The sequence below is a fragment of the Lissotriton helveticus genome, chromosome 2_2, assembly GCF_964261635.1.
Source record: "Lissotriton helveticus chromosome 2_2, aLisHel1.1, whole genome shotgun sequence".
In the NCBI taxonomy this organism is placed as follows: domain Eukaryota; kingdom Metazoa; phylum Chordata; class Amphibia; order Caudata; family Salamandridae; genus Lissotriton; species Lissotriton helveticus.
The window spans coordinates 382,051,539-382,071,799 of record NC_136060.1 but is presented as its reverse complement, the minus strand read 5'-3'; the positions used below and the strand labels follow the sequence as shown (position 1 = coordinate 382,071,799).

Here is a 20,261-nt window from a genome sequence, read left to right as displayed (position 1 = left end):
CTTTCTGAAGCTCTGTCTTCTTAGCGCCTCGCTTGAAGGGCACCCTTTTCTCCTCGCAGAATTCCTTGAGCTGCGCCGCCATGTACGTTTCCAGGTTGGCCAGCTAAAATTCCATCTTGCCAGGTAGGACCTCAGACGTTCATAGAGAAAATCAAATGGGACTTAGGCAAAACGACTTTTAAAAAGACAGCCAGTCAGGGAGAATTCAAAATGCCAATTGGAGAGGGCAGACAAAATTTCAGTGGAGTCAGGTGTAGGGTTGTGGTGTACACTGAGTCACTGCGTGGTGTTACACAAGCACAAGTCCTATCCCACCGCTCGATCACCAATGTTAGAACCGGGGTCTCAAGTTGGCAGGGGTATGCACCCCAGTCCAAGTAGGGACCGCCGCTTCCGACCTGGTAGCTTGGCGCAGAGCAGCAAAGGCGTAACTCCAGAGGCAATGTGTAAAGTATTTGTGCAACACACAACTGCGATGACACAGTAAAAACACTCACAAAAGGAACACCACACCAGTTTTGTATAAGAATAAGAATTTCTTTATCTAAAAGATATGCGAGAACCAAAAGCAGGTAAATCCAGCTCCAGGCAAGATCAGGCCCCTCCCTTATATATCTTTCAGTCTAAGGGCTAGAAAGTGGTAGAGGTCTCTGGAAGGGTCTGGGGGCAGGGGCTTCTGGAAGAGTCCAGGGAGTTCTGGTATGTTCCCTGCCTTCCCTGACCTAGATGTCACAGTGACGAGAGACAGGCCGTTAAGGCTACAGTGGGCAGCCCATCACAGCTCATCCCAGGGAAGAAGGTGTGAATCACCACTCCCACCTCCCAACCCAGGCAGGCTATCAGTATGCAGAGGGGAGGGGGGAGTCTGCAGAGCCTAATCTAAGTGTAGGCAGGAAAAGGCCTACTTTATAAAAGTGGAATCCCTAGCGTAGTAATGCCCAAACTCTATATATCATTGGAAAGGGTTCCCCGCCCCGAGTCCAACAAGACCAAACATGACAGACTTATTAGGTCCCTGTCAGAAGTTATCCCATAAGGAGAGGTTCCCAATATTAGCCTATGGAGGATTAGCCTTACTGCGGTAGCAGTGGCTTGTGGCAGATATGCCAGCCTCACAAGGTTTTAGGGGAGAGCACCTGCACCTCAGCACTGTTTAGCAGTGGTGAGGCGCCCAGAGTCCTAAGTACAACAAAATGTAAGGTAAAAATGGGAGGCAAAAAGGGCAAAAATGTAGGGGAGACCACCCTAAGGCTGACAGGTATAACAGTGAGCATTAGCAACTATATGCTTAGCTCGTTTGCAGTGGTCTTACCTTTCATTACTGTTCGCTTCTTTAAGCGTCTACCCAATGTCAATATATTTAAATCTATTGCGAGGTATATCCTCCGTATGCACACTTTATAATAGACTAATTATAGCCTTTTAAATAAATCAGTACGTCTCATTATACACAGTGGATTTCCGAAATGTCCTCTGACCTATCGCATTGGGGCATCTATACAATATAATACCTTGCCGTCAGACGTCAACATCAGGCGTTCGTGGAAGTCACATGACCTCCTATGCCCAATCAGAACACTGCTTTTATATGCGGCTTGCTCTCCGTTTAGGTACCTCCCCAACCGGCTCGGGAAGACGGCAGAGAAGTACCGACGGAGATGTGAGTCTGACTTTTCCCCGGAAAACCCGTAGCTAGCGATATTTACCCTCTTGGGCTATTTTTAAACAGTGGCATATGGCGTGTGGTGCCTCGAGGTGTGCTTGGGTAACCACTCATATACCGGTAGTATTTTCACGTAAGTCGCAGTGTGTGGCAATCTTTCCGGTTAGATCTAATGCACAAGATTCCACAATGTGCGAGTGTGGGAACCAACGGTGCATATCTACCTGTAATAATTGGCGCCTCGCATATGCCGAGAGCTCTTCATGTTAGTCGGAGTGGGTGGCATTCCTTCTCCGGTCAGACTAAATGCATAAAATTTCACAAGATGCGAGTGTGAGAATGAATGGAGCATATTTACTTGCAACTATTGCCATCTTTCTTGTCTATGTACTCTTCAGACTAGCGTGCATAGGAACTTAACAGTTATATGTCTTTTTAGTTGTCATTTGAAGCTCCAACATATTTTGACTAGAAATACTCACCCACTAAAACACTATGGATGAGACGGCTATACTGATGTGCATTCTTTTTCATTTTTGACAGGAAGCGATTACGATTCTTTTGTTTTTGCTTCCCTTTTAAACAGAGCGGTGCTTCCCTCGTTCCCTGAGCCGTTGCCAGGCGAGTCGAGGCCTTGAACTCCTATGACTGGGGTAAGAGGGAGTTTTTCAGCTACATGGAGGATTAACAATTAGGTGCCTTCATGCTAGATAATATAAACTAAACCTAGTTTTGTTTAAACATTCATGTTTGGGTAGAATATGTTTATCAGTTACATATCTAGATGTCTATGTTTATGTGTCCATTTACCTGTTGTCTGTCTGTATATATTTTTTATCTTCCTACCAGCGACATCACAAGGACTACCACAACGGGTCTAGACTACACCTATACAATCAGGTGATCTTTTTCCTTGTTGTAGCATGTTACGCATACAGTCACTATTTTACTCCTTTTTTTATTTCACAATTCAATTGCAGTAGCACAATATATATCTAGGTCCTGATGAAGGCAATGGACACACCAGTCCAATTTTGCTGAAACATGTCGACCACTTTATCTATTCAGGTAGTTATTTGTTAAGACTACTTTTGCTGCTCTTTTAACATTGGTGGAGCGAGCAGAACACAGAATAAAATTTCATATTTGCTCCCTCACCCAATTTTATCTTATCCTCACTATTATTCACTATCTTTTTCACATGCACTGCAAATTAGTCACACATTTATTTATGTAATAGTACTATCTATACTGAGACCACTCTGGTTACTACCAGGCTCTTTGGAGGTTATAACATCTGACCTTCAATGCCTACCGGTAGTTTTCCAAGCAACTGGTCTACAAGGAATCCCAAATCATGATGGGCGATTCCGTGTGGTGACTGATGGGTATCCCTTGTTTATCACATCGAGATTAGGGTACCTTTTAGCAATTTTTGCTTTGTATTTAGTTCTAGGTAGGATGTTATAGACAGAACAGATTCAATGTGTCGCACATAGACCCTTACCTTTAGCCCCATTGATACCTTTGTTTTTTGTATTGCTGTTAAATGCTTTACACATTGATCCTTTGCTAAGCCTTGCTGCTCAGAGCCATAGCTAACCAGGGTTGAGCTTAAGGTTTTCAAATGAGCCTGAATGGACCCAAGACAGTTTTTGCGAGCGTATTACACGATAAGGCCTCAAAGCCATCTCATGTAATACACCCAAATCCTCACAATCTTGTACAGAGAACAATGAACCTATAACACAGGAAATAATCTAGACATCTTAGATTGCAGTCATTTAATCTGCCACCTTACATTTTGAGGGATTTTCCATTTTCACCAATGCCAGGGAATCTATTTTGACTTTAAATATTTCCATATGGTATTGTGATTAATGGAAAAATAATATAGGAAATTAACTAAAATCTGGTGATTTAGCTCATGCCTCGCGCTTTTCCTTTGAATATAAAATTGACAGGAGTTTACAGATTTAAAGTTAGGTTATTAGTGTTGATGTTTAGACAATCAATTTTTTTTTAATTTTAGTTTGGGAACTCCCTTTTAGAAGCAAGTTCTAGGATGGTCACAATCAGGGTGAAGATGTAGCGCAGTGGCTATTAAGTAGTACTCTACGTTGAATAACAGAGTTTGCGAGTGATGTAGAATTCCTTATTGTGAGCAGATATATTTTTCTTCACATTCATTTTACTTCAACCTAATTACCATCAGAAGAAGTTTGTTTCTTTACCTAATAAGGGGCCAATTCTGTAATAATCTCCAATTAAAACGGAAGTTTCCAGTATTCTGACATATCTGATCAGCTGCAAGCAGTCAAGATGACAGTCTGCCATAAGTCTCAATCAATCAATCAATCAGTGATTTGTATAGCGCGATACTCACCCCAAAGGGTCTCAAGGCGCTGGTGGGGGGGGGGTGGGGGTGGGGGTGTCCATTACTGCTCGAAAAGCCAGGTCTTGAGTTGCTTCCTGAAGGAGAGGTGGTCCTGGGTCAGCCGTAGGTGGATGGGGAGGGAGTTCCATGTCTTGGCCGCCATGTAGGAGAAGGATCTTCCTCCAGCGGTGGCTCTGCGAGTGCGTGGTACGGCAGCGAGGGCGAGGCTGGCCGATCGTAGCTGGCGGGTGGGTGTGTAGAAAGTGAGGCGGCTGTTGAGGTACTTCGGGTCCATGTCGTGGAGAGCCTTGTGTGCGTGGGTGAGGAGTCTGAACTTGATCCTCTTGTTGACGGGGAGCCAGTGCAGGTCTCTCAGGTGGGTCGAGATGTGGCTGTGGTGAGGGATGTCTAGGATGAGTTGTGCGGAGGCGTTCTGTATGCGCTGGAGTCTTTTCTGTAGTTTGGCGATGGTTCCCGCGTAGAGGGTGTTTCCGTAGTCCAGTCGGCTGGTGACGAGTGCCTGGGTGACTGTCTTCCTGGTTTCGGTGGGGATCCATCGGAAGATCTTACGGAGCATGCACAGGGTGTTGAAACACGATGATGATACGGCGTTGACTTGTCTGGTCATCGAGAGGGAGGAGTCCAGGATGAAGCCCAGGTTTCGTGGGTGGTCCGTTGGCTTGGGGGTGGTGCCCTGGGCAGGGGGCCACCAAGAGTCGTCCCAGGCGGCGGGCGATGATCCCAGGATGAGGACTTCCGTCTTGTCTGAGTTCAGTTTCAGGCGGCTGTTCTTCATCCACTCGGCGACGTCTTTCATCCCTTCATGAAGGCTGGCTCTGGCGGTGGTGGGGTTGTTGGTGAGGGAGAGGATCAGCTGGGTGTCGTCGGCGTAGGAGATGATGTTGAGGTTGTGTTGGCGTGCGATGGCTGCGAGGGGGCTCATGTAGACGTTGAAGAGGGTGGGGCTGAGTGAGGATCCTTGTGGTACGCCGCAGATGACTTCGGAGGCCTCGGATCTGAACGGGGGGAGGCAGACTCTCTGGGTTCTTCCGGCGAGGAACGAGATGATCCACTCCAGAGCCTTCCCTTGGATTCCGATGTTGCTGAGGCGCTGTACTAGGGTGCGGTGGCAGACAGTGTCGAATGCCGCAGATAGGTCCAGGAGGATGAGGGCCGCTGTTTCCCCGTTGTCGAGCAGGGATCTGATGTCGTCGGTGGCTGCGATGAGGGCTGTCTCGGTGCTGTGGTTGGCTTGGAAGCCGGACTGCTAAGGGTCGAGGGATCCGTTTGTCTCGAGGAAGGCGGCGAGCTGTCTGTTGACGATCTTCTCGATGACTTTGGCAGGAAAAGGGAGGAGCGAGATGGGGCGGAAGTTCTTGAGGTCGGTGGGGTCCGCTGTTGGTTTCTTCAGGAGGGCGCCGAGCTCGGCGTGCTTCCAGCTCTCCGGGAAGGTGGCGTTGTTGAAGGAGATATTGATGATGTCCCGGAGTTGGGGTGCGATGATGGGGTCGGCTTTGTTGAAGACATGGTGGGGGCAGGGGTCGGTTGGTGATCCGGAGTGGATGGTGTTCATCGTGCGGGTGGTGTCTTCGGTGCTGACCGGGGTCCAGTTGCAGAGGGTGGTGGTGGGGGGCGTTGGTTCGGTGGTTGGGTGCGTGGTCTGTGCGTCGAAGCTGTTGTGTATGTCGGCGATCTTGCGGTGGAAGAAGGTGGCGAGTGAGTCGCAGAGGTCTTGCGAGGGTGTGATGTTGTTGTTTCCGGCGTTGGGGTTGGAGAACTCCTTGACGATGCTGAAGAGTTCCTTGCTGTTGTGGGTGTTGTTGTCCAGTCGTTCTTTGAATGTTGTCTTTTGGTGGTGCGGATCAGCTGGTGGTGTTCGCGGGTGGCGTTCTCGAGGGCAGTCATGTTTTCTGTGGTCTGGTCGTGGCGCCAGGCTTTCTCGAGGGTGCGGCAGTTTTTCTTGGATGTTTTGAGTTCGTCGGTGAACCAGGAGGCTTTCTTGCTGCGGGTCTGCTGGGGGGGCTCTTCAGTGGTGCGAGGTCGTCGGCGCAGTTGGTGAGCCACTGTGTGAAGGTGCGGGCTGCTTCGTTGGGGTCCGTTGCGCTGGTTGGGGGGTTCCGGCTGAGGGAGGTGGTGAGCTGGTCGGCGGTGATCTTGCTCCAGCTTCTGCGAGTAACCTGTTGCGGGTGGTGGTGGGCCGTGGTTCTTCTGAAGCTGAAGTGGACGCAGCTGTGACCCGTCCAATTAAGTCCGGTGGAGTGGTTGAAGGAGATGTGCTTGCTGGAGGAGAAGACGGGGTCAAGCGTGTGGCCGGCGTAGTGGGTGGGGGTGTCCACCAGTTGCTTGAGTCCGAGGTTGGCGAGGTTGTCCAGCAGGGCGGTGGTGTTGCAGTCCTTGGTGTTCTCCAGGTGGAAGTTGAGGTCCCCTAGGAGGATGTAGTCAGTGGAGGGGAGGGCGTGCGGGCTGATGAAGTCTGCGATGTCTTCGCTGAATTGTGTGCGTGGTCCTGGGGGTCTGTAGATGAGGGTGCCTCTGAGGGTGGTCTTGGGGTCGGTGTGAATCTGGAAGTGGAGGTGTTCGGCGGCGGTGAAGGTGTCGTCGGAGTTGGTCGTGATACGGATGGTGTTCCTGTGGACGATGGCGATGCCTCCTCCGGTCTGGTTGACGCGGTCCCTCCGGGTGATCTTGTATCCGTCCAAGATGGCTATGGCGATGTCGGGCGCTGAGGAGGCGTTCATCCAGGTTTCCGTGAGGAAGGCGACGTCTGGTGAAGTTGTGTTGAGGAGGTCCCAGAGTTCGACGGCGTGTCTGTGGACGGAGCGGGTGTTGAGCAGGATGCACTTGAGGTGGTTGTTGCTGGTGCCTGGCCTTTTGGGTGCGGTGCAGGTCCAGAGGCAGATGAACTTGCAGGCTTGGCAGGTGAAGGGTCCGTGGGTGCGTTTTGGGGTGGCTCGATAGCAGGCGGGGTTCCGGTCGGGTTTGAGTGCGTGGAGGGTGGCGGCGTCGTAAGTCCGTCGCGTGGGCTGGCATCAACAGGGGCCAGGGGTCCTGGCGCTGGGCGTGGGCTCGGCCGGGCATAGACGGGCTTGACTTTGGCGCGCCCGCTGCGCGTGTTCGCTGCACGTACGCGCGGTCCCAGCCATAAATGGCGAAGTGGGAGGGCGGGGCAGCTGGGAGGCGGGAGCGGGGCGGCGAATCGAAAGGGAGCTGGGCAGAGGAAGGTAAAGGGGGCGGGCCGCAGGGGGGCAGCGGCGGGGGCAGCGGTGGGGGAGCGGGGAGGGTGCACAGGCGGGAGCGGTCGCGCTGGGCGGCGAGGACAAGGTGACCAGGTACAAGGCACGGGGCAACACAAAGAGACAGGCACAAAGGACTAAACAACAACAGCAGAAGCGGGGCACAACGGTCACAAACAGTCACAGGGCGGGCTAACAACAAAAATCAGTCACAGGGCACAACGGACTAAACAAAGGGCAGAGCAGGCACTAGTCACAGGGCGGACTAGACAACCAAGCACAAGCAGTCACAGGGCACAACGGACTTGCAAGGGCAGAGCAGGCACAAGCTCAACAGCAGGGCGGGCTCAGGGCAGCAGTGGGAGGAACTCGAGCGCAGTCACGGGGGAAGGCGTGTGGTGCGTGGAGCGACTGGCCCTGAGCGCAGGGTCAGAAGACTGCCTTAAGTACATTAAGCAGGTAATGGGATGTTTTTCATTTCTTTGTCTGAATGACTCTATTAAGAAGCTATTTGTTCACCTTAGGATCCATATCATGGGCTTCCATGATGTCCGAAAGGACGATGGGGCATATTATTAAGACCGCCGTTAAAATTATCGCCGCTTTAGCAGTAGTTTCCTGCCGCTACAGCGGCAATAATTTTAACCCTGTTTCTTGATAATATGCCCCTAATTTATTTGCAATTGCTTTCTGACTGCACTGAGTCTAACCTTTTTTGAGATGCATAGAGTATTGGGTTACGGTTGGTAAGAATAGTGGCAAATATAAGGCATTTTTAAATATTGTTGTGTATATGCTTCTCTTGTTATTTATGACTTCCCAATTTGAAAGGAACAGAACAAAAGATATTATGAGTGTGATTTAATTATTCGCTGGGAATATTCACATTTAGACCTGGACATCTGGAGGTATTTGCTCGATTAAAGAGGTTTATTATGTTCAGATTTTTATGAAACCTCACTAGCACTTGAAAAGGTAAGCAACTACTGTCCCAATTAATAATATCTAAGTTCTTTTATTGTGATTACACATGGTTAATGGTACTAGATGAGTGGAAATGTTCTACGTTTACATTTTGTACCATACATATATCCTACGACTTGTGAAGCATTATGTTTAAAATGATGTTGAGCTTTTCTAAGTTATTGTTTAGTTCTATTTTTTCTCTTTCTCTTCTTTTTCCTATTTAGATTTGAAAAAGCTGAAGGAGTTACAAAACAATTGTTGGCTGAGTAATATGCTGACACCTGCATTTGCTGTTAATAAGAACAGGTGTATCCAAGCACTAATGATCTAAAATTATATATCTTAGTTGAAAATGTTCTAAGGTGTAATGTCAATCTTATCATCTAGCATCTGTATGTCAAACTATTACTATACAAAGCTTGTCACAAGGGGGTGGCCAAGCTGTCGACCAAGATTGCCACACACCATTGAAGCTTGGGCGCCGATGCCCTAATTGCAGTAGAGATGACATAACCGATAACATGCAACATTGGGGCTGCAGCGGAACCCCTCAGTTATCCCCTGATGACTGCTCCAAGACCGAAAAGACAGAGCGTGGGTGTCTTCCCAGCCCCCTAATTAATGAGGCGACCCGACCTGCCTCGGAGGCCCAGTGGTGACAGGGTCCATAGGCGAGCCTGAGGCTGGAGCGTTGGAGCTCCGTGGGCCCCCCCACATGCCCGCACCGTCCTGCTTGGAAGTGGAGGAGAGGCACGGTCCAGCTGTAAGCATCAACTGGCCAGGGATGAGATTACAGTCATAGGAGGCTGGGTGAGTGCGGGGAGCGGGGCCCAACAAGCGTAACTGCCAACTGGGACTGCGTTTGTTTTTTGCTGAGGGTCGCTGCCGCCTTCCTTCCCCACTCCTGGCCTGTGCCAAGAAATGAAGGTGCTTCTGTGGGCCCCCGGCCAGATTTGAGTATGGGACCACAGGCCGAGTCAAAGCAGATTTGAAGGCCCGAAAGGGGCAGGCCCTCGCTTACATGTAACCGCAACAGCACCTTGGCTCGTGGGAGGACGTGGGCTCCACAATACCAGGCCTGTGGGGCGCAATCCGCTGCGCATAGTGATGAGACCAGACCAAGCATGGGCAGGACCCTGTAAGCTAAGCCATCGCTATTGTCCCCGCCACGCCATGAGGAGACCCTGCACTGGGGGGTGCCAACGGCAACGCCGCGGCCGAACCTCCCACCCCCTCCATTATGCATTACCTGAGGGATGCCCTCCACTTCATATGCCTCGGAGAACCGGGCACACTACATGCAGGACTGAATTGCTGACGCCGCCATTACAACCCCCTTCACTCTGTCTTTCCGGAAGGCGGCCCTGAACGAAGGCGCTGCTCTGTGGGGAACCGCAGTTGGGCCTGAGACATAGCCTGGAGAGCCCGACTGGGGGCTGGGTTGACTTAACCCTAGGGAGCAACCGTTGCTGCCAAGACGCACTTGCCTGGAACCCAGGGCAGCAGTTGGTGGGGTTCTGTGGGATACAGCGTTCTTGGGCACGACAAGAACACATTTGTGTGGTGCCTGGACCTGGTACCGGGGTCCGTGTGGGCTCTCCTGAGAATCGCATCTATGTGCCTCTGCCGGGGTTGCTGTTGCGTGCGCCTGGGCACCTTCACTGTATCAGGGCACCAGCGTCGGTCTGCCTGAGGGTACACAAGAGCAGTCATTGCTGACGGGGGCCTCAGTGGGTGGTGACCACTGGTACAAGGAACGTGAGGATCGTCGGTGCCTCCATCTCTTCCACGTATCGCGGGGAGCATAGTCTACACTCCGTCTAATGCCCAACACAGCCCACCCATACACAGCGCGAAACAATGGGTCGTGGGGACCCTAAACAACATAAACTGACTTTCAACAAGCCAGGCCCAACTGATCGACCCGACCACAGCCTGGATGGGGGAGACGGTCCGGAGTGTGACGAGCAGTCGCAGCCCTTGGACGATGCCGCATCCTTGTTATGTTATTTTATGTTAAAATTATTTGTACAGCGCACTTACACCAAGACGTTTCATGGCGCTGAGGGCGGGATGACGGCAGCAGCAGGATGACAGGAGCTTTACTCGTATGCTTGTAAGAACAGGAGGGTTTTGAGAAGTGTTCTGAATTGGGTGTAGCAGGTTACAGATCTCAGTTCAGTCGGAAGGGAGTTCCAGAAATGGGGGGCCAGGAAGGAAAATCTAAGGCCACCATGTTTTTCACTTTTAAAGGTGGGGATCGTAGGCAGATTGAGGTGGGAGGAGCGGAGTTCACGTACAGGGACATAGCGATGGATCCTAGAAGAGATGAAAGCTGTGCCCTGGCCAGCGATGGTTTTAAAGATGGTACAACCCAATTTGAATACACAGCGTGTGGCCACCGGGAGCCAGTGAAGGCTCTTCATCAGAGGGCTGACATGTTGATGCTTAGGTTGATGGAAAATGAGCCTGGCTGCTTGGTTTTGTACCAGCTGTAAACGGCGGAGTTGGTATGCTGGAATGCCAACATAAAGTGAGTTCGCATAATCAATGCGAGAGGGGACCATGGCCAGAATGACAAGGGTAAGGGCCTCGGTGGTCAGAAATCTGCAGATCTTCCGGATTCTGCGAAGATTAAAAAAAACAGGACTATACCACTGCATTAATTTGGGGTTTCAAGGACAGGTCGTTGCAGATTATGACCCCAAGGCTTTTTACAGTATCCACTGGGCGAGGGGAGCTGCCCAGAAGTGGGGGCCAGAAGCTGGATTCCCAGGGGTTGGCGGCACCTCCAGTCAGGATCAGCTCCGTTTTATCAGGATTAAGTTTTAATTGGTTGGTGTACATCCATTCGCTAATGGAGGTCATGGTAGACTGGAAATTGGTGACTGATGTGTTGAGAAGTCCATGTCGAACACCAACTGGAGGTCGTCGGCATAATTGAAGGTTATGGCTGGGCTGTTGCGTAAGGACACAATCAGGGGCGGCATGTATAAATTAAACAAAAGGGGCGATAGAGAGGAACCCTGGGGGACCCCACAGGTCAACCTGTTTTTTTGGGCCGAAAAGTTAGCCAGGCGAACTGTCTGGAATCGCTTATGTAAAATGGAGGAAATCCATCTGAGGGCCAGGCACTGGATGCCAGCGTTGCTGACACGGTCGATCAGGAGATCATGATCGACCGTGTCAAAAGCAGCTGACAGATCTAAGAGCACCAGGGCCTGGGTGGTGTTTTTATCGGCTCCTCTCCTAAGCTCGTCCATGACTGCCAGGATGACAGACTTCGTGGAGTGAGCCGGTCTAAATCACGCCTGCCGAGGGTCGAGAAACTGAGAATGCTCAATTAATGAGCTGAGGCAGTTCATAACGTGGGCCTCTAGTATCTTACTGAGGTAGGGGAGCAGGAAGATTGGGCGGAAGTTACTCAAAACCGACGGATCAGCGTTTGGTTTCTTCAGAATCGGGACAATCACAGGGTGTTTAAAGATACCTTGCTTGAGGGAGTTGTTAAGGAGTGAAAGAGGCTGGTCGGGCAGGTAAGGAAGGCCTCTTGCAAAATGTGAGGGGGGCAACAATCATTGGGGAGCCAGATCCCACCTTTTTAAGGAGAGCCAGATACTCCTCTCTGGAGATCAGGGGAATTTGGTCAAGTGTGAAGGGATTTTTACATGTGATAGGAGGGGTAGTAAGGGATATGGGGGTGGGAATGTTGTTTTTAATGGAGGCGATTTTGTCAATAAAGAACGAATTCAGGAAATCGCGCAATATTTGTGAGGGGGCAGATTTGGCAAACACTCTGTCGGGTTGCGCAAGCTCATGGACTATTGCGAAAATGTCCTTTGTTTTCGTAGCTGAGTTCGTAATTTTCGAAGAGAAATAGATTGTCTTAGTCTGGAGGATAGAGTCTTTATAATTATTTTGCAGGGCTACATAGACGGTTCTTTCCCCAGGTGCATAAGCTCGGCTCCATCGGCGCTCTGCTTGACTAAGTGCCAGTTTCTTCCTTTTCAGGTCGTCGGAGAACCAGCGTTGGGCATCACGGGGGCGTTTAAGGTTGGTTCTCTTGAAGGGGACAATAGTATTACTGGCTGATTCAAGCCATTGATCGAGGTTTGATGCCTGATGACAGAGGGAGCCTTGTTTGGTGGGAGAGGTGGCTGTTAAAAGCGTGCAGAAGTCGCCAATATTGGCCCGCTTCCAATTTCTGGCAAGGAAGTTACCCGCCAGGGGAGGTTTAATAGGAGGGACGCAGGCCATATTGAATGTGATAAAATGGTGGTCAGACCATGTGCATGGGGAGACTAATGAGGGAGTTATATCTAGGTTGGAGGTCCAGACTTGGACCAAAATGTGCACTTTATCGTGGGTAGCCTTGTGCACATGTTGGATACAGTTCATGCCTGATAAAAGATCCGTGAACTCGACGGAGCTGACACTCACATGTGCGTCAGGGGCCAGTAATTGAAATCTCCGAGGATAATTATCCTGGCATGATTAATAACTAACTGGGAGATTAACTCGCCTAGTAGTTGGGGGAATAAGGGCATGTGGTCAGGAGGTCGGTAGAAGAGGGCACAGATAAAGGGAGACTTGGGGGATTCAAATTTTAAGATGAGGCTGTCGACCCGAAGTATACCGCTAATCTCAAGAGAAGTGAATTTATGCTTCGTTGAATAATGGCTGCCACCCCGCCCCCGACTTGCCCGATAGCCTATTGGCCTGGAGTATGTAATAGCCTGTAGGTACTGCTGTTAGGATGTCGGGGTGCCTTCAGCAGTGAGCCAGGTTTCTGACAGGAGAAGGATGTCAGGTCGGTCAGAATCGAGCAGTTGAAAATGTTCAAGTTGGTGCCTCACCATAGAACGGGTGTTTAGATAGGGGATGACAAGGGGTCCCGCTGCCAGGGGGTCAGGGCTAGTAGGTTCCGGGTGTTCCTTATTGGTGGGAAGAGGACCCTGCCCGGTAGGCCGGGTAGGGAGTTCAGGGAAGGAGTCTCTAAAGGACAGGATGTCTAATTTCCTAACAGACGCCCTGACACTTGGACTACTGGGACAGTTGCTCTGTAAGTTTTGCAGCTCAAATGCTGTATAGGTGGTAAATTGGCATAATGACTGGCCCCTGGCCCCGGCCGGGAGCAGATGGGCACAGACAGGCTTGCCTTTGGCGCTTCCGCTGCGCAGGTCCGCTGCGCGCTCTGCTTTGTGGTGACATTTATGTAAAGACTGGCGTGATCACTAGACCGCCAACTAAACGGAACTGCCTGTTTCCCTCCTCTCATTCGGGATTTGGAGCCTGCGGTGGACCAGGGAATGAGGCCGGAGGTGGGGCTAGGCAGAGAACAACAATGCCGTGAGTAGTTCCCGTTTTTTTAAAAGCAGCAGTAAAGAACAAAGTATATCCAAAATTCCAAAATATGTGTATTAAAATGGCATAAGAGATGACATTCAAAGCGGTATTAAAGTGTCAACAACTAGCACTGTGGTAGCGTTAAAACAATTCAGCAGCACCACTACCTTCAACGCGTCCGCTGCGCGCTCCGCTTTGTGGTGACATTTATGTAAAGACCGGCGTGATCACTAGACCGCCAACCAACCAGAACTGCCTGTTTTTCCTCCACTCAATCGGGGTTTGGAGCCCGCGGTGGACCAGGGAATGAGGCCAGAGGTGGGGCTAGGCAGAGAACAACAATGCTGTGAGTAGTTCCCATTTTTTAAACGCAGCAGTAAAGAACAAAGTATATCCCAAAAATTTGTATTAAAATGGCATAAGAGATAACATTCAAAGCGGTATTAAAGCGTCAACAACTAACGCTGTGGTAGCGTTAAAACAATTCAGCAGCACCACTACCTTCAACGCGTCCGCTGCGCGCTCCGCTTTGTGGGGACATTTATGTAAAGACCGGCGTGATCACTAGACCACCAACCAAACGGAACTGCCTGTTTTCCCTCCACTCAATCGGGATTTAGAGCCCGCGGTGGACCAGGGAATGAGGCCGGAGGTGGGGCTAGGCAGAGAACAACAATGCCGTGAGTAGTTCCTGTTTTTTAAAAGCAGCAGTAAAGAACAAAGTATATCCAAAATATGTGTATTAAAATGGCATAAGAGGTAACATTCAAACTCTCTAGAATATACGAAGAAAGTGTCCAGGAACGCGCGGCTTAAAAACATACAGTTTAACATACTCCATTGGGCCTACCTCACACCGGACAGACTACACCGGTACTATCCGGACACACAATTTAGCTGCCCCCGATGTCAAACGATGGAGGCGAACTTCAGGCATATGTTTTGGGACTGCCCATCCCTGCAACCGTACTGGACCAAGATACACCAATCACTCCTCACACTGGTTAACCTGCCACACATAGATACATGGGCCGTCTGTACCGTGGGAACCTACAAAAGGAAAAAATCCGAAAAATTGCAATGGCGATTTGCATCCCTCGCCTTGGTCCTAGCGAAACGAGCTATAGCTATGCACTGGCGAGTCCCCACGGGCCCCCCGGAAGCAGCTTGGATAGGGGCGGTAGGCAAGTGGGTTGCCGCAGAAGAGGATATTCTGCGGGAGGAAGAAGTGAAGGGTACACACAAACATCCCATCTCCATAGAATGGGCACAGCTGCTCATACATTTAAACAAGAGACAACAATAGATGATACACCAAGGCCATCCCTGTAGGATCGTGGATACCTGACTATGGTTACCCCAGATTTTTGGCCTAGTGTTTAGCTGGTTTTCGACTTAGTTGACCTGTGATCCTGCTAATCAGGGCCCCAGGCTATCTGCTCTCTCTGTAAAATGGACTCCATGTACTTTAGGTACATCTCCAATTGGACATTGGGTCACATTATGAGCCCCTGTACAGTGTACTATAGGTACCCAGGGCATAAGTCCATCCAAGGCCTACCAGGGGCTGCAGCATATCTTTTGCCACCCCTGGCTGGCCATCCAAACTGACACAACTGGCTGATCACTCAGCTGGGGCAAGGTTGCGTAATCACCCCTTGCTTAGATATAGTATTCCTATATCTAACCTTATATCTAGACACATATACACCTATAAGTCACTCCTATGGCAGGCCTTAACAATCCTGGAGGCAGAGTGCTCGGTTTTATGTGAGATTAGGCTCTAGCATGAGCTGAGCCTGTCTGCAGCTTTCGGAACCATGTCCTTATAGCTGTTCTAGGATATAGCCATACCATATACTCTTAAGTGCATTATGAACCTCGCGGTTAAATGCTAACTCTGGTTTGGCTTTATCGAAACATGCCGTGTAAGGTGTCATACACTTTGGAATACTACCCCCTCGCCAGTTCTGGCGACGGGGGTAGCGTTCCACCCTTCTAGAGGGAGAAGACATGTTGTTCCTACTAATCCCGGTTAAAGTTAACCAGAACCTCAGCATCACAAAATGGATACTGCTGCCACAGACACAAGTCTGACCTCCTGCTGCTGGGAGTCCTTCCAGCGAGGGAGGCTTGGACAATAGGTTTCCTGTCTTGGGAGGTGCTAGCACCACCCCAGACAGGCTCTAGTGTATTGGGGCAGGGAGGGCTGAAAGAAACGAGACACTGCCTGGGGCACACAAGGTGTCCCATGCATAGTCCAGTTCAAACCGGTGCTGGGGCACTCCAGCCCCAGCTCTGGCGCGAAACTGGACAAAGGGAAAGGGGTGTAACCACCCCCTTCCCTGGTCCCACCCATAGGAGGGACCTAGCAGGTAATCCAGCTCCTAGATTTGGTACATAGGTAGGAGCTGAGTCCCAAGACTTTAGATTAATCCTGACTGAAACTTGAAACGAAACTCGGGATTTGGAGCCCGCGGTGGACCAGGGAAAGAGGCCGGAGGTGGGGCTAGGCAGAGAACAACAATGCAGGAGTAGTTCCCTTATTTTAAAAGCAGCAGTAAAGAATAAAGTATATCCACAATATGTGTATTAAAATGGCATAAGAGATAACGTTCAAAGCGGTATTAAAGCGTCAACAACTAGCGCTGTGGTAGCGTTAAAACAATTCAGCAGTACTACTACCTTCAAAGCGTCCGCTGCTCGCTCCGCTTTGTGGTGACATTTATGTAAAGACCAGCGTGATCACTAGACCGCCAACCAACCGGAACTGCCTGTTTTCCCTCCACTCAATCGGGATTTGGAGACCGCGGTGGACCAGGGAATGAGGCCGGAGGTGGGGCTAGGCAGAGAACAACAATGCCGTGAGTAGTTCCGGTTTCTTAAAAGCAACAGTAAAGTACAAAGTGTATCCAAAATATGTGTATTAAAATGGCATAAGAGATAACATTCAAAGCAGTATTAAAGCGTCAACAACTAGCGCTTTGGTAAAGTTAAAACAATTCAGCAGCACCACTACCTTCAACCACTACCTTCAACGCGACCGCCTTAATAGCGGAACTCCGAGCATGTTTCCATACAATAGACTCTAGGTTCAACTCCCTAACTACTAGACTGGACAGGACGGGGGAACGTCTAGAAGGACACTGCACCAGGCTTGATGAAGCAGAAAAACGCATCTCCCCCCAGGAAGGCCAAATGAAAGATACAACACGAAGGCTAGAGTGCGTTGAGCAGCTGCTCAAGCATGTGGCAGTTAAAAATTAAGACCTGGAGGCTAGATTACGTAGAAATACTATTCCTATAATGGGCCTGGCAGAATTCACGAACATCGGACGACCTGAAACATATGTGGAATCCATGTTGACTGAACTGTTTGGCGTTTAAAATCTCTCCAAGAACTTTGTAGTTGAAAGGGCGCATCACTCCCTCGGCTTCGGCCCCCCAGAGACCCTCCCATGGCCTATCATAGCCTGCCAGCTCAATTATAGAGACCGTGACACAGTTCTTCGCCTGGCCCGAGAAAATGCACCAGTCCAATACCAGGGTGCTGTGCTCTCTTTCTATCCCGATCACACTGTTGCAGTTCAGGAGGCCCGCCGTAAATTCTTAGAAGGAAAACGTCAGCTCCGTACAAGGGCCTGAAATACGCCATGCTCTATCCAGCCAGACTGCGGGTGATGGTGGGTGATAAATACCACTTCTTCGAGAATGCTGTGGACACACTGGCCTTCTGCAAACAGCACCACAGTGCAAGTCGTAGAAGTCCAGCCAGATCCTCCAGACACTCCCCCTTGACAGACAGTTGACCGCCAGCTTTGAGCTCTTCACCGCAGAGTGAGGGCCCTGGATTCCGGAATCTCTCTCACTGAACCTGCTGTTCAAATATGATGCTGAAACCAAGAGGGGAAATGTGAAAGTTTCTTATGTAATGCCTGTTTCTATATCTCAAAGTTGCATACTATGTAGTGTAATCTCTGGGCATCGGACATCTGAGGCGTCGCCTGACTCCTACGGACGAATCTGATTAGTTTTCCTCCAGGGTTTTCTTTTTCCTTTCTTTCTAGAGTTTATCGGGGAGGGAGGGTGTTCACAGGAACTTTACGTCCAGGTGTGGGGGGAGGCTTTGCTTTGTTGGTTTTGTTGGTTCTAATAAGGGTATCATTTCTTGTCTTATTGTATTGTTGGTTTTTTATTCTCCCTTGATGTGTGTCCCTATGTGGCTCCCCCCCTCCACAACTCGAACGGAGACCAAAGCGCGCTGATGGCATACATACATACCCCCCTTCTTTGCGGTCATGATCTTGGACCCCGCTGGTGAAGTAAAATTTCTCATCTGGAATTTAAGAGGGCTGAACTATCCTAGAAAATGTAAATTGCTGCTAGCATATCTCCGGAGGAAGGCCCCCCCCCCCATTCGAGTCTTCCTGGGGACCCCATAGATGCTTTGCAAGTCACAGTACCTATTCTCGGAGGGTATGCATCCTTATCCATCATACTCTCCCGTTCACGCACAAGGACACTGTAGCTGACACACAGGGGAGGTACTTGGTGGTGGTGGGGACATTGCTGGGCAGGATGGTTGTTTTCCTCAATATTTACACACCCAACACAAGGACCTTCACACTATGCTTAATCGGTATGACTACGATGCAATCTTCCTTGGGGGGACCTGAACCTATGGTTGGACCCCAGACGTGACTCCTCAAATCCTATCTCCATTGCCAAGCCCCACCCCTATTGAGCAATGCAGGATCTAAAACACTCCTTGGATCTGCGTGATCTCTACCGCACGCAATACCTGAATGTCCTGGGGTACACTTTCCACTCTGCACCACATTTCACTCAAACTCGCATAGACTACTGGCTCACGGACGTGCCAGGCTGCCAGTGGACTAAGGGCATTGATATTTTGCCACGCACATTATTGGACCACGTGCTGGTACTCTTACATATAACAATTCCTCACCCTGTTGAATGGGAGTGCAGATGGTCCTTCCCGGCCACGGTCCTGCTGGATACAGTGTTCTGGTCTGAACTGCAAGAGGCAGTTACTGAATATTTCACTTTGAACACCGGCTCGGTGACCAAATACGCAACATTGTGGGACACCTTCAAGGTGTATATTCGCAGTATCTGTATAGCCAAACAAGTGGGAATCTTACCCTCAATACGTGAGAGTCTTGCCTGGGTCGAGACTTAACTGTCATTATTAGACAAGGTACGGGGGCGTGGCTTGGGCGCCGATGCGGGCAGTGGTGTGAGCGCTGAGCTCCACCTGTGATCCCCGTTATTATCCTGAAAACTGACCCCTAGGTCCCCCCAAGCGCCACCGAGAAGAGACCTCACAGTAGGGAGCTGGCCCTGCACTTCGTGGGTGCACCGGGCGGCGAAATCTGTTGTTACAGAGGGATATCCTGGGTGGTGCCGAGCGCGATTGGCGCTTTCAAAATGGCGGCTCAGCTGAGCTGAGGGTCGCCTATGGGGAGCTGCAGGTGCCGCGGACGGCTGTTTCGAGCTGTCCCTTGGGGCGCCCCGCCCTCGGAGCCAGTGCGGCGCCGGAGCCCGAGACGGCCGCTGAACCACACGCATTGGGCGAGCTACTTCGGAAGACGTCGAGGCCGGTAGTCGGGCCCTGCACGGAGGAGCGGATCTGCCCTGGGGCGCTGACGGTGGTGGCTCCTGCTTGACAGCGCTGGGGTAAGGTGACGGCCTGCACTGGATGGCGCTTGGAATTGACGCGCCTGGTAGCCTGCTGCGCGGGACCGGAGTGCCCGGGGGGCTGGAGACTTGTACTGCCCGCCCTTGAACTGTGCTAGCGGGCTGGAGGCATTGGAGACGGGAGGCGAGGTTTGGAGCACAATGGGGCCTGTACTGCTGTCGGAGCACTACCGAAGGGCACCAATTGGTGGTATCTGGAGCGGTGTTCGGCGGTGAGGGCTACATTACCCTGGGGTGCGGCTGATGGCTCCCTGAAGCGAGGGCAGTTACTTACACCCGGGACTAACATTGGCCATAGCGGAGAGGGCTGGGCGGCCTGGCCTGGCGCCACTGGGGACCGGTCTTGTGGAGTGGGGCCCGCAAGGTGCATGGAGAAGAGGTTTGCGGCCTAGGGATGCCATCCCCTGCCTCACAATGTGGACTTATGATTAAACCAAACCTAGCACACGAGTAGCCTTGTAGGGAGCGAGGAGGGAGTGCTTGGCCTGTACTGCGGTGTGGATACTGCGACGGCTGAGCTGCCTTGGAACTGGCGTGGACCCGGATGCTCTTGAGCTTGGAACCGCGGAGTGGCCATAGGACTTGGGAGCACGTTGGCATGGGCGGCACTGAGCATGGGTGGCCGGCTTGGGCCTGCACAGATGGCGCAGTGAGCGGAAGGCACTGAATGGCAGAGTTGAACAGCGCATTCCCGGTGAGGGACGGGTTAGACATCCGTTGGGAGCCCTGGTGGATCCGCTGGTTTCAGATCTCGACCTTAAGCCCTCCCACTCCGTGCTGTACGATTAATTTCTGCGGGCCCTTTGTGTAGGTTTGGCCTCCCGACACTATGGGCAAGCCCCGAGGAAAGAAAGAGGAGGACCCCCAACCCTCTGACGCTGAGTCCCCGGCTCAGGATAGACAGGATACGCAGGGCTTGGCGCAGGAGCCTGGGTTGCAACAACAGTTGGATAGG

The 20,261-nt window shown here is 51.0% G+C and overlaps 1 protein-coding gene across 1 annotated transcript in view; it reads right to left on the bottom strand.

The window, feature by feature from the left end:
- POLN (DNA polymerase nu) overlaps window positions 1-20,261 on the bottom strand; it is a 2,689,548-nt gene that overhangs the window by 2,063,155 nt on the left and 606,132 nt on the right. The gene's annotated exons all lie outside the window — the stretch shown is intronic.